This window comes from Strigops habroptila, chromosome 9, assembly GCF_004027225.2.
Source record: "Strigops habroptila isolate Jane chromosome 9, bStrHab1.2.pri, whole genome shotgun sequence".
In the NCBI taxonomy this organism is placed as follows: domain Eukaryota; kingdom Metazoa; phylum Chordata; class Aves; order Psittaciformes; family Psittacidae; genus Strigops; species Strigops habroptila.
The window spans coordinates 8,042,839-8,055,286 of NC_044285.2; positions in this window are offsets into that span (position 1 = coordinate 8,042,839).

Here is a 12,448-nt window from a genome sequence, read left to right on the forward strand (position 1 = left end):
CCCATGATGGGTGTGAGACAGCTGGTCCCACCCTCAACCCACCATGCAGGGAGAAGTGACCATGCTGAACCCTTAGGGACCATGACCCACAAAGCCTGGCTTAGCCAAGAGCCCTGGGCTGAGCAAACAGGACCCCAAAATGCTGTGTCGCAGCCACCTCACCCTGCTCTGTAGAAGAGCAAGCAAACACAGGATGCTCCCCATTTGCAGCTGGTGGCAGCCCTGTCTACCTACTTTGACGCCTCCCTGGCATCACCTGAAAGCCAGAGCTCCTGAAGCACAGGGTGACAAGTGACAGCAGCCCCAGTAGCAGGACCATGCTTCTGAGGCCTTCTCTCCGGGCGCTGCCAAGCTTGTTTCTCAACAAGGGTTTTGCAGAGCCGTTAACAATCCCGCTAATGCACAGCATCCAATTGCTCCCACCCGGGAATGACAGCAGCTGGGGCTCAATGGCATAATTGTGTTTTGATCCCTTGTGCCAGACTTCCTAGACACACGCTGGGAGTTGATACCACCTTACAGGAGGGGGTCTTGCAGTGGGAAACAGCTTCCACAAGCTCTGCTCACCTGGGGAAAGGGAAGGCTTGGAGAGGGGCTTTGGTTTTGGAACACTCTTCACCATTCCCACAGGGCTGGGCTAACAGGGGTTAACCTGGGAGACCCTGGATGTGCTGGTGGTGATGGAAGGATGTTGCTCTCAAGCTGGGCATATGGTCCTCAGGTCACTCCTCATACACTGCCCTCAGCCCTCATGAGCTGCAAGGGGAAGCGAAGGCAGGAGCCTGGTGTGTGAGCTGTGGCGAATGTCCTGCCAAAGTGTCTGCAATAAACAAATCAATAATTAAGGGAGGATGTACATTAGTCTTTGAACACACTCCAGGTAGAGCTTATTTTAGCCCTTCCAAGGAAAGCATATGGGGTGAACAAACGCAGGGACTGCAAAGGGACAAGGGACTGGAGGAGGATGAGGTGCAGGTTAGGGATGAAAATGGAGGATCTGGAGGAGGAGGGTGAGATTTAATGGGCTGGCAAGTTGCAGGGTTAGGGATGTATGTGGAAAGCAGCCACCTGGGGGACCACTGGGGGCTAAGGAAAAGAGGGATACGGGCATTCGCAGAGGCTGGAGGTGATGTGCATGAGCGTGCCTGCAGGTGTGATGGGCACAAAGACTCCTTGAACATGCAGCAGTTTTGCTTGCCTGCTCCTGCCTGGCTTTTTCTCCAGCCATGTCCCTTGCCTTCCCAAAAGCAGCCTTACCTATCTCACACTCACCTGTGTAAGCTCAAGGTGCCAAATAACTTGCCAACCTTCTATCCAGCCAACTCCAGACCTAAGGTCCAACTGAGCATCCTACAATGGGAAGCGACCTCTCAAGTCATTTTGGCTTGTGACAGGCACCAACAAGCCAAGCTCTGGGACACACTGCCAGGGTTGGAAGACAGAGGAGGACACCAGCAAGCCCTGAAGGTGTCTGGGCAGCAGTGCCATCTTGTTCTCCACATTGGCACCTGTATCATCGCTGCTCTGCCACTTTTAATCCCAAGGGGGAGAAGCCAAAGCCCAAGATCCATCTTGCGATACAGAAAAATCTTTGTTTTACTAAAGAGGTAAGTTCCCCACATTTTTAGCCCATTGCTTAGCAATTCTCAGTGCTGAGCATTCCCCCCATCTCCCCACACCAGTCCGATAAGAGGCTCTCCTCATCCTTTCAGAGAAAGATCTAGATGATGTGATTTATGCCTACTGCATATCCGAGCTGGCTTGCCACAAGCCTCTGCATTTGGGCTAGTGCTGGAAACCACACAGGAGCATCAGCTAATGTGAAACACAACCCACCTTCTCAGCGGGATGGGGTCCCCAGAGCCCATCTTCCCGTTCCCCCCTTCCTCTGGCTCCGCACCCGCTCCCCCTGCTAGGCAAGGCTGGGGTTTGTGATAGCCAAACACAGCAACCGCTGATGGTGCAGCAGCACTAACCAGAGCCCTGCCAGCCCTGCTCCTCCTGGGATAGCCCCAGGGAGGGATGGAGACAGATCTCTGCCAGTCGGAGGTGCTCAGCCACCCACTGCAGCGCTTCCAGGAGAGCCTGAGTCAGTCCAAAATCTCAAACACTGGAGCGTTTTCCTCCAGCAAAGAGCTTCCAGTGTGAAGAGCGATCACTGAAACACTTGTGATGCAGTTCAGCTGAGTAAAATAAATAAAAGTGCCTAATAACTGATTAAATATTAAAGGACCGCTTTATTTTTGCAAATACACAGAACACTGCACACAGCTGAAATGTGGAGATGGCCCTTACAGCTGAAATGACCAAGGGTAGCTAAAATGACACCAGGCTCTTTGTTGTGCTGTAATGAAGAGCATCTGGGTACAGACTTCTGTTTCTCACTAAGACAGAGGTGAGTCCAGCAGCCATCATCATTGGCTGCTTATGTACAGATTATCCAAATGAAACTTGTACAACCAAGACAGATAAGATGAGCCTCCAGACCACGCTGTGTCAGTCTGACCTGTCTGCGTGCACAGACACTGCTGCGCTGAGCAGGCAGATTCAGTAGCAATTGCTTCATCATGCTACAGGGCTCCCCTTGCTCCCTCGCCTCCCCCAGTGACACGCCAGAACCGTCTAACGAAGCTGAGATAAATATTTCTTCCTACTGCCTATTAACGCTGGCTAGAGGGGAGCTCCTTCTGCCACATGCCCACACCATTTCAGTGCCTCCAGCACCACATCCCCATTCATTCCTCTTGAGGCACTTCTCCCCATGTCCTCCTGGAGGTCCCCCAGGAGATGCTGTTTGTCTCCCCACCTACCACACAAAGTGTTGCTGTCATTTTGGTGGGTGAGATAAGGAAGAAGTTCTTTACTGTGGGGGTGGCGAGGCGCTGGCACAGGGTGCCCAAAGAAGTGGTAAATGCTCCATCCCTGGCAGCGTTCAAGGCCAGGTTGGACAGAGCCTTGGGTGACATGGTCTAGTGTGAGGCGCCCCTGCCCATTGCAGGAACTACATGATGCTAAAGTCCTTTCCATTCCAAACCATTCTGTGATTCTATGAGATCTGCAGGAGAGGATGGATCAGGCTGTTCGGGGGGTCTGGCAGCTCTGGGGGTTTTGGACCCAGATCTAGACTCTGATCCTGCAGGAAGAGCACATGAAACACACCACAACTGGAGCAGCCAGGCTGCAGAAGCTGGGCGTGCAGTGCTGAGACAGAGGAAAAAGGACTGTACAGTCCAACGTCCAAGTCCCGTGGCTCAGACACGGGAGCCCTGGGCTGAGCAGCAGCACACCTCATGTGGGGGATCCACGTGAAGACTGCGTGGTCGCTTCACAGGCACCAGGGAGAAAGAGACACATTTTGTTATGAAATAATTCCCTCGGCACCATCTGGTTGCTCGCTTCATCCCCAAAAGCTTGCCGGAGAGGGTCACCCTGATCCTAAACACAACTTCCTTCAGAGTTACTGCAAATGGGCTATAGTCTCAGTGCTAATTTCATTTCTTTTTGGCAAGGAGGAATCCAAGAGGCACTGCAGTATCACACGTGCACCAGCCCCACCTCTGGAGGAGCCCAAGAGAACTGCTGTCCTGGTCCTGTCCATTCCCCTGCCATCTCCCGCTGGCCACATCCATGCCTAAGCACAGAGAGGGATGCTGCTTGGCTAAAATACTGGAAAAGAGGAACTTGAAGGGAAAGGAAAGAACGAATGCCAAATGGCAAAGGATAAAATCAATATGGGGAGAGCTGTTATTTAAGCTTCTGAGCTCCGGGGTATTACAAACGTTGGAGAGCAATGAAATAAAAATGATACATAAAGTGACAACATCATCATGTCTGTATAACTGACGCCCTTAGCAGCTGTTTGGTCTGAACAACAGAAGTAAATCCAAATCTGTGCCTGCTGCCCAGGGCTGTCTGGCATTCCTAAGGGGGTACTTTGTGATCAGAGAGAGAGGAAATTACAGGGTATTTTTGCAAACTGGATCATTTTTAACCTCCTTTGGTCAGCGTGCCCTGGAAGTCCGGAGGACCCACAGTCAGCAACCCACTCCAGCTCTTCTAGAAGAGTTTTGGTCTTTCTGCAGGTGGAGGAGACCCTTTGGGGCGTCCAGCAGCATCAGGGGTACATGGTGGCAGTGGGGCTCCCTGGGCACAGGGACCTGCCCTTGCAGGACACTAGTCCCTTAGATGGGCTTGAGCCAAACTGCACTACATGAGCAAAGCTGGGGAGAGATCCTGCAAACCAGGAGTGAAAACACTAGGCTGGCATGTAAAGTGTGCTTTCCTTGCCTCCGAGGCTTCCTGACACCCTCTTATCACATTTTAAAGCTTCCCCACACCAACACAAAGCAGTAACATTTTTATTTCTCCCTATTAGTGGAAAAACAACATTTCTCTTTTTTTTTCCCCAGCTTTCTCTACCTCACCATCATTTCTTCTCTGATTGACCAGACCCTGGAAGCTTGTCAGCCCTCCCAGCTCTGCCTGCCAGCTTCCTCTCTCTGCCAGCCCCCAGCTCATCCTCCTGTCCGGGCTTGTTTGGGTACCACTGGTGGTGGTGTTGCAGTGCCCTGGGTCCCCCAGCAGTGACTGTGGCCACACTAGGCTGCTGGACAGCATGGATGAGCCACAAAACACAGTGCTGGGTGCTTTGGGGAGCACAGGGACACCTTGGAAGATGCAGAGCTTAAACACTGGGTTTGCGGGAGGATGCTGCAGTGACGGGATTTGTACTGCCACCTTAGGGAAAGCAAAAGAAATGCTTAACCTGAGAGCGGGAAGCGGTGTCACTCTCGCCTTGAGTTGAAGACCAGCTCCTGCAAGGCCAAGGCAGAAGTTTAACCTCCCCGGCAGCGTGGGGAGCTCGGGGAGTGTTAACCCGACTCATAGCTGCGCTCTGCAGCTGCCGCAGCATTAACCCGGCTCTGGGAAAGCGCCCGGCCCCGCTCCAGCTTGGGCAGGCAGAGGCTTTTAGCAGAGCCCAGCCATTACAGCACCATGCGTGATGGGTTTGCTGGAGGGAGAGGAGCAGCCTCTGGCTCCCAGAGCACTGTTTAACCTCCCGGAGATGCTGGGGGATGCGCTGGCAGAGAGCAAAGCGGCGCCAGAGCCAAACCAGGCAGCATAGCCTTGCCTGATGCTACCCAGAAGTGGGGATGAACCCAGTGGTGGGCTGGGGTGGCCAAGCTGGATGGGGACAGGGAGGGGACAGAGGCTGTTTTCTCTTTGCTCACCTTGGCATGCTGCTCCTGGGCCTGGGGAAACCTTGGCATGGCCTCCAGCCCTTCTCTGCCCAAATTGTTTCTCTGGGTTTGTTCCCTTCTTCCACCCCTGCATCCCTAGCATGAGCTCAGGGTGGTCAGATCCACCCCAGAGGGTTATGGCTTTCTCCTACCCTCCTGCCTTGCCCCCAGCTCCCAAACAGCAGAAGAACTGGGGAACGAGAAGAGGATTTTTTGGACTGTGAGCTTTCTGAGGGAGAGCTGGGATCAGTGCTGCTTGGAGAGGGGAGAAGGGACAGCAGGGACAAAGCAGGGGAGAATGGATGCAAGATGGGGAATGCTGAAACCATCACATAGGATGGGATGGGATGGGATGGATTCAGGTGCTGCAGGACAGAACAGAGAGCTGCACTGTTTCTGGAGAGATACAGCATCTGGGAAGGGTCAGGGCTGCAGCAGCAGCTTGGCAGGGCAAGGAGCTGCTGACAGGCACATCCAGAGAGTAAATGTGAGCCAGTGGAAGAGAAAGTGTCTACAGAAACCTGAGAGCATTGTCTGCTCTCTGCTATCCCCGATGCTTGCAGTCTTTCCCTCTCTGGGGAGAGATGGAAGGTCCCAGCTGCAGCCACAGACACTGCCTAATCCACAGGTTTCTCCCAGCTTCTCCAGAATTCCTGGATTTTGATCCTTTCCACCTCCTCCCAAGGCCTCATCCACATCTCTCCTGGCAGTGCTCAGCTCCCACACATGACCCTAGTGAAAGACGCAGTGTAGAGCATCTATCTCCGTCGTGGGTGGTTACACTGCACTTCGCCTACTGGAAATGTTGGGAGTAGGGAAGAAGAAGAAAGGAAAAAGAAATAGAAGCAGAAAAACAGCCTCCGGGCTCTGCCTCTGTTTGTGTGAAACTGCAACCAAGTGGCAACAAAATTGGGGAGATTAGGGCTTTTCCCATTCTGCTCTACACAGGCTCAATTCCCAAAGCTGGGGGAGTGTGGGAGACCAGGAGTGCAAGAACAAGGCAGATGCATCTCCCCTTATGGACCTCCCAAAATCTTAACCCAGGAACACCAAGGAAAGCAGAGGGAAACTTGTTGAAGCCTCCCTGTAAGCAGCAGGTTAAGGCAGGTTTCCTTGGATACAGGGAGCACTCCAGCTGTTTAGCAAATGGCCAAGAGAAAACTCCAGTCTTGCTGTACAAAACAGGCAGGGATTGATGCCACCCTAAGAGGATGCTCCGGGGCCAGCAGTGTGGGTCACAGGCCGAGGGAACATCAGATGCGGGGAGAGTGCTGAAGCTTGCTGGGCTGGGTGTAGGCAACGTGTGGTTGGGCTCTTATCCTGCACTAATTTTCAGGCTGGTCCTTTGCAAAGCGCTCATCTCTAATGAGCGGGTGAAGAAGGTCCAGCTTTAGTCCAGTGGATAATCCATCTGTGCTGACGAGAAAGGTTACTTATGGATAATTTAGTGCCAAGAGATTCGCTAGAGGTGTCCCTGCCCAGAGAGCTGGGAGGGTTTTTCCAAGTAATTAAGCAAGCATTGAGGGCTGGGAGAAGCCTTGAGAGGAGATATGACATGCATCTCTGCTCATCACTGAAAATGTGGGTTGCAAACAGCTCCCACAGGAAACACAAGATGGAAGAAGCTAACTCATGCATAAGAGAAGGGAACAAGTCTTCTGTTCTTCAAACTCACCCTGGCCTCCAAATTCAGATTTCAAGAGGCACAAGCCTGACAGGTAGATGTTGAGACAATGGTGACAATCTTGGGAAAGATCCTGCGTATCCCTGTGAGTCTGTGGCAGCACAGCTGGCTGGAAAAAGGGAGATGAAGTGCAAGGGGTGTCCTGTTTATTTGGTATGGCACTTTCTTCTGTTTTAAGTTGATTAATCTTTGGGGGGGATAAACTGAGGCAATGGGAGATAAGAATACCATTAGGAAAACTGCCCTAGAAATCAGTGGAGAGCAATTTGTATTGCCTCTAAAACAAAGCCAATCTGGCTGCTTTAATTGGAGGGGCATGTCCCTGTTAGATGCTCAGTTAACACAACCCAGCAATTCCCAGGATGGTAACAGGGAGCCCTGGTTGGGTTCCTCCATCCATTCTTCACTTCTGCTCTATCTCTCCCTTCGCTTCATCAAGTCATCATTAAGCAAACACTTGAAGATGACACCGGCAGCAACACAAGGGAAAGCAAAGCTTCCACGTCAATGCACATGACTTGACAATGCAAATAGCTTGGGATACACAGTGCATAAGTATATATTATTAAGCAGCAATAAATGAACGGGTTTCCCGTACTTGCCTGGTGGGAGGGAGGAGGATGCAAGAAACCTGGGAACCGACAGCCTGGTTTGCTCCTTTCTCAGCTTGTCTCATATTGAGTGGCTCGTTTGCCCCAGGTGTTTGAAATCGATTCAAGATTCTTTAAGCATTCAGGTATAATAAAATAAGGACAATAAAACCTAATAAACCTCAGGTAGTTGTGTCCTACCCTCGCTATGCCTTGCTCCTCTTACAGCTTCCCATAAGAGGCCAGGGCATGCTTGATGGATTCAAATGGGGCATGGTGAGGGGTCAGCCAGTACAGCCCTGCTCTGGATAGTCCCAGATGTCCAACACCCTACGGAGAAGAGATAGAAAACAAGGTCCCAATTCTACACTGGCCCAGAGATCAGTGCAGGTGCAGAGGTGGCCTCTGATGATGGGTTGGGGTAGATGGAAGACTAATAATAGGAAGCATGGGGAAAGTATTAAATAGCTGTCTCCCCAGTTACAGATGGGGCCAAGCTGAACAGATGAAACTAGATGGAAAGTAAACACTAGGCTCCACTGAAGAAACCTGGGAGCTCACATGCCCCTGAGGACCAGATGACATAGAGGAATCCCATAGTGTCCTCTCGAAGACTGGTCCTGATGTGAGTTGACAGTAAGGTGTTCCCAGTGCTAAAGAAGTCACTAAAGAAGTGGGAGAGGCAAATGTACTCAACAGGCACTGCCACAGAGGGACTCTTTACATGCTCCATGGGTGCATGTCCAGGCTTATGGCAGACACAGTGGGAGAGGAAGGGACAGACCTTTGGACAATCTTCTCACAGGGTCCAGCCACCACTTTGGAGCATCTCACAACAACAGGGTCTCTTGTGCACACAGCAAAGGGACCAAAGCCACATCATGTCAAAGGCAGGGCTTAGGACCTGAGAAGTTAAACGGAGAGCACTGCATTTCTTCCCCAGAACTGGATGAAGAGTGTGTGGTTATAAGCATGGCCATCAATGAACCACAAAGCCTTTTAGCATCCATTATTTGCAACTGCTGCTGAGCAAACAAATGTGACCACATCAGTCACCAGGCCCATCCCCAGATGAAAGGTGTTCACATCAGCCGATGCCTTCCCCGAGGCAGCGTGGTACAAACCCATCCCCCTTTCCCTTCTGTAGGCTTGTCAGGAAGAGAGAAAATGGGGTATCTCTCTTCTTCCTCCCTCTGTCATGCCCCATTCGAGACAGTCACCATGGTCATTGAATGATCACTGTGGGCCACATCTTCCTCCCCATGTCAGCTGAGTAAGTCCCACATATAGGAAGGTTTGGGAGACATATGCACATCCTCACCAGACTCCTGCCTGCAGCCAGCAGCATGGAACAACGAGGCCCCTAACATGGGCACCAACACTAAGAGATCAGATCTATGCGAGGACCTTCCTTCAGCCCCGCATCAAAGAGGAGGTCCAAGGCCGGGTGTCAACCCAAAAGGTGTCAAAAAGAGGAGGCTCTCCTGGGCAGTGAGGGAGATTTGGCTGGCATCCTAAAGGCTGCTTTAACTGGGCAGATACTGGGTTCTCTTGGCAGAACAGACAGTGAACACCCTGCAGATGCCTCTTCCCAACCACAGACCTGCCCTGGCTTCGGAGCGAAGGCTCATGCTTTGCCAGCACGCTGGAGCCCCTGCACCTCTCTGCCTGCTTGCCTGTTTATGCTCAGGCTGCCAGCTTAACAGGATGGCTTATTTATTTATTTTATTGCTCTTTCTTTCTTCTTTCCCCCCTTCTATCCCCCTCTCTTTTCCCTTTTGTCTTTTTTCTTCCTTTATGAGTTGTGCCGCAATTCTTGGTAAAGCACTTTAATCCATTTTAATGCCCCAGTTCTGCTCCTCAGTGACAGCCTGGTGGTTAGTCTAATGCGTCCCGCTCACCTCGGGGTTACTAATGAGGTCACAGCGAAGGCAATCTCCAAACTGAATAATTCACTAATCAGATGCTGCAGACTCCAGTGGTAAAATTTATTTCTGACACCTAAACAGCAAATGGGTTTGTGGACACACACACACGGGCATGCACGTGCCTGCACGCACGCCTCTTCTTCTTTCTCAGGGGCTATCTTTGGTGAACTGGTGCTGTGCCATACAGTTAATGACAGGTTTCACCACTCGTCCCGAGCTCAGGGCAAGGAGGAATCAGTGTGACTGGTTCAAATGGGTTCAAATGGGGCAGGGTGAGGGGTCAGCCAAGACAGCCTTGCTCTGGATAGTCCCAGATGTCCAACACCCTATGAAGGAGAAGAGATAGACAAGGTACCAATCTTGCACTGGCCAAGAGATCAGCCCAGGTGCAGAGGTAGCCTGTGATGGGTGGGTTGGGATAGATGGAGGACTAATAATAGCACTGGGAAGCTCTATGAGATGGCTGATTAAGTGTGATGAGGCAAAGATCTGGGGACAAAGATATCGTCATGCCATGTACAGATACTGTCTGCTGCCAGTTTTCTCTTGGCTTTAGCCTTGGGGGAACTGCCTGGCCAATCTCCTGGAGGCACTCACCATTGGTTCAGATACAGGGAGCTAAGGAGGCTTGGGACTCAGGACTAGTTTTAGTCATTTATGTAGCTGGAAAATGGCAAAAAAATACATTGAATTGAAACATTTGGCCTATTGAGGGTTTGGTGCTGGCACTGCCAATCTCATACTTTATCTCCTTTAAGACAAGTCTCCCAGATCTCTGCTCACCTCTGTAGTATCCAAATAACATCACATGAGTTCCCCCTTGTCCATTTTCTGTATTGGCAACCATGTCCGCTACTTCTACGTGCCACCCTCAGGCATCTCCAAGAGAGGAAATAGTAATAATCCAGTTAATTAGAATGGCTAATTATAAAAGTCATGGAGAGTCATTAATAATAATTAACACTCCATATTCCTGGAGGAAGCAGTGGTCCAAGAAATTTGATTCTCCATTGCTAAGCTAGAAAACATGTAGATGTTGTTGTTACATGCTTGGTGGGTCCTCAGCAAGGGGTGCATGTTGGCAAGACCTCCCCCTTGCCTCAGACCTGAACTAATACTGGAAAGCCCTACGATGCTCCATTGGTGCCACTCATACCTGTTTTCTGCCACAGAGATGCTGTGTTTCTCCTGTAATTGCCAGTCCTCCTCCTGATGGTTCTTCTGGAAGAGAGGGAAGGAAGGTCTGGAGCTGTTTGGGTGGCAAATGGTTCTGTGGATGGGAAGTGCAAGGGCTGGAGGTGGCTCAGCTCTGTCTGAGGTAGATCTTACCAGGCACAGGAGGGCTGTGGCACCTCTTCCAGCTGGATTTGGACTGTGTTTTGGGGAATGTAAGGGCACAGAGCTCTTTCAGAGAAGAGCCGCTCCCCGTCAAAAGTATAATCTGAAGCTGTGCTGATAAGGGGTGGTGAGGACACGGTGATGGAGCTGGACACATGGAGCAGCCCATCCAGAAGTCTGTCTGAAGGAGGAATAACTGCTGGACCTGGCTGCAACATTGCTGAAAGCTTTGTCCCAGCCAAAATGTTTCCTGGTTTCCACAGCCAGAAGGTGAGAGGACACAAGGGAATGGGTCTGCAGATGGAGCATTAGGGATATGGGATGCTGAAGTGTCCAGGAGGGAAAATAATTCAAACAGACAGAGGATTTGAATCTGTGCTTCCCAGCCCTGAGCTAGTGCCCTGCACGCTAGCCCAGCCCTCATCTCCAGTGCTTGAAGGTTTGGTTTTCCTCAGGAAAGAAATAAACAACAAAATCTGAGAGTGGTGACGAAGTCGGCTTTCTCATCCTGTGGCCAGCTCTAGCAATGACACAGCTAACTGCCCATCTGTGACGGGCCTGTACGAATTAGCTACATGGTTTGGCACATCACCACTTCCCTGGAGATGCAGAAGATGATGTTAATCACAAAGCCCATGCAGAGGTAAGGTGTAGGAGCAGTGGCTCAGTGGGCATCCAGGTCCCGCAGCCTGGCACTGTAACTCCACATGAAAACTTCTTTGTTAACCCATTCCCAGTGTGAGATGCTTCTATTAATGGTGGTGAATGCCATGTGAGAAGCACAGGGGATTCATGGGGCTAAAGAGAAGCATAAGTCTTCCTTTGATTTACAGACGAAGAAGAGGAGGAAGAGCTCAAGAGGAGGAAGAGTGGATCCTGATGGAGCCAGCTCATATGCAGTCAGTGGGGTTCCTGCCCCAGACACTCACAGCCCCGGCTAGAGAAGAGCTGTCGGGTGGTCACGGAGCTCCCACCCCCCTGCCTTGCAGGAAGGGTCGAGCAGAGGGACAAATGAGCTCATCCTTGCCACAAGTCCCCCTTTGATGTCCGGCCATTCCCCTGGGATGCGGGTCACATATGGCCCAAACACGAAGCAAACCCTAAGATGCAACATGAGCAGGGAGTGAAATTCCCTTGCTGCTTCCTTTTGGTAACGCTTTCATACCAACCCCTTTTTGCAGTGGTGTTTCTGCAATGCCTTTTTTTATGGCTGGGGATGAGGAAGCAGTAAATCCAGGTTCCAGGCAAGCGGCTAACATAGTGGAGCCAAAATAGCCTGGTGACGAAATGTTTCAGCACAAGCAATGAACTGATAAGGTGCCATCTTTTCTGACCAACGGTCCACAGCAAAGCCATATAAGACCCAGTCTGGCCCCGGGGAGGAGGGAAGCATGCAGGCGACAACAGCAAGAGCAAAAGGAAGCAGGTATGACAAGCATGATGGTGAAAGGGAAACCTCAAGCCCTGGAGAACCCAGGAGAAACAACCCTTACCAAATGGAGCACAATACTGGGGGCCAAGAGAGTCTCCTTTGAGTGCCAGGCACTGCCAGGCTCCCCACTCAACTGCTGAGCAAGATTATGTGATAAATGATTGCATTAGTCCAGACAGCTTCTCATTTTCCTCCAATCTGGCCTGTCTGCCCTCTTAGCACAGGGCTCCTGATAG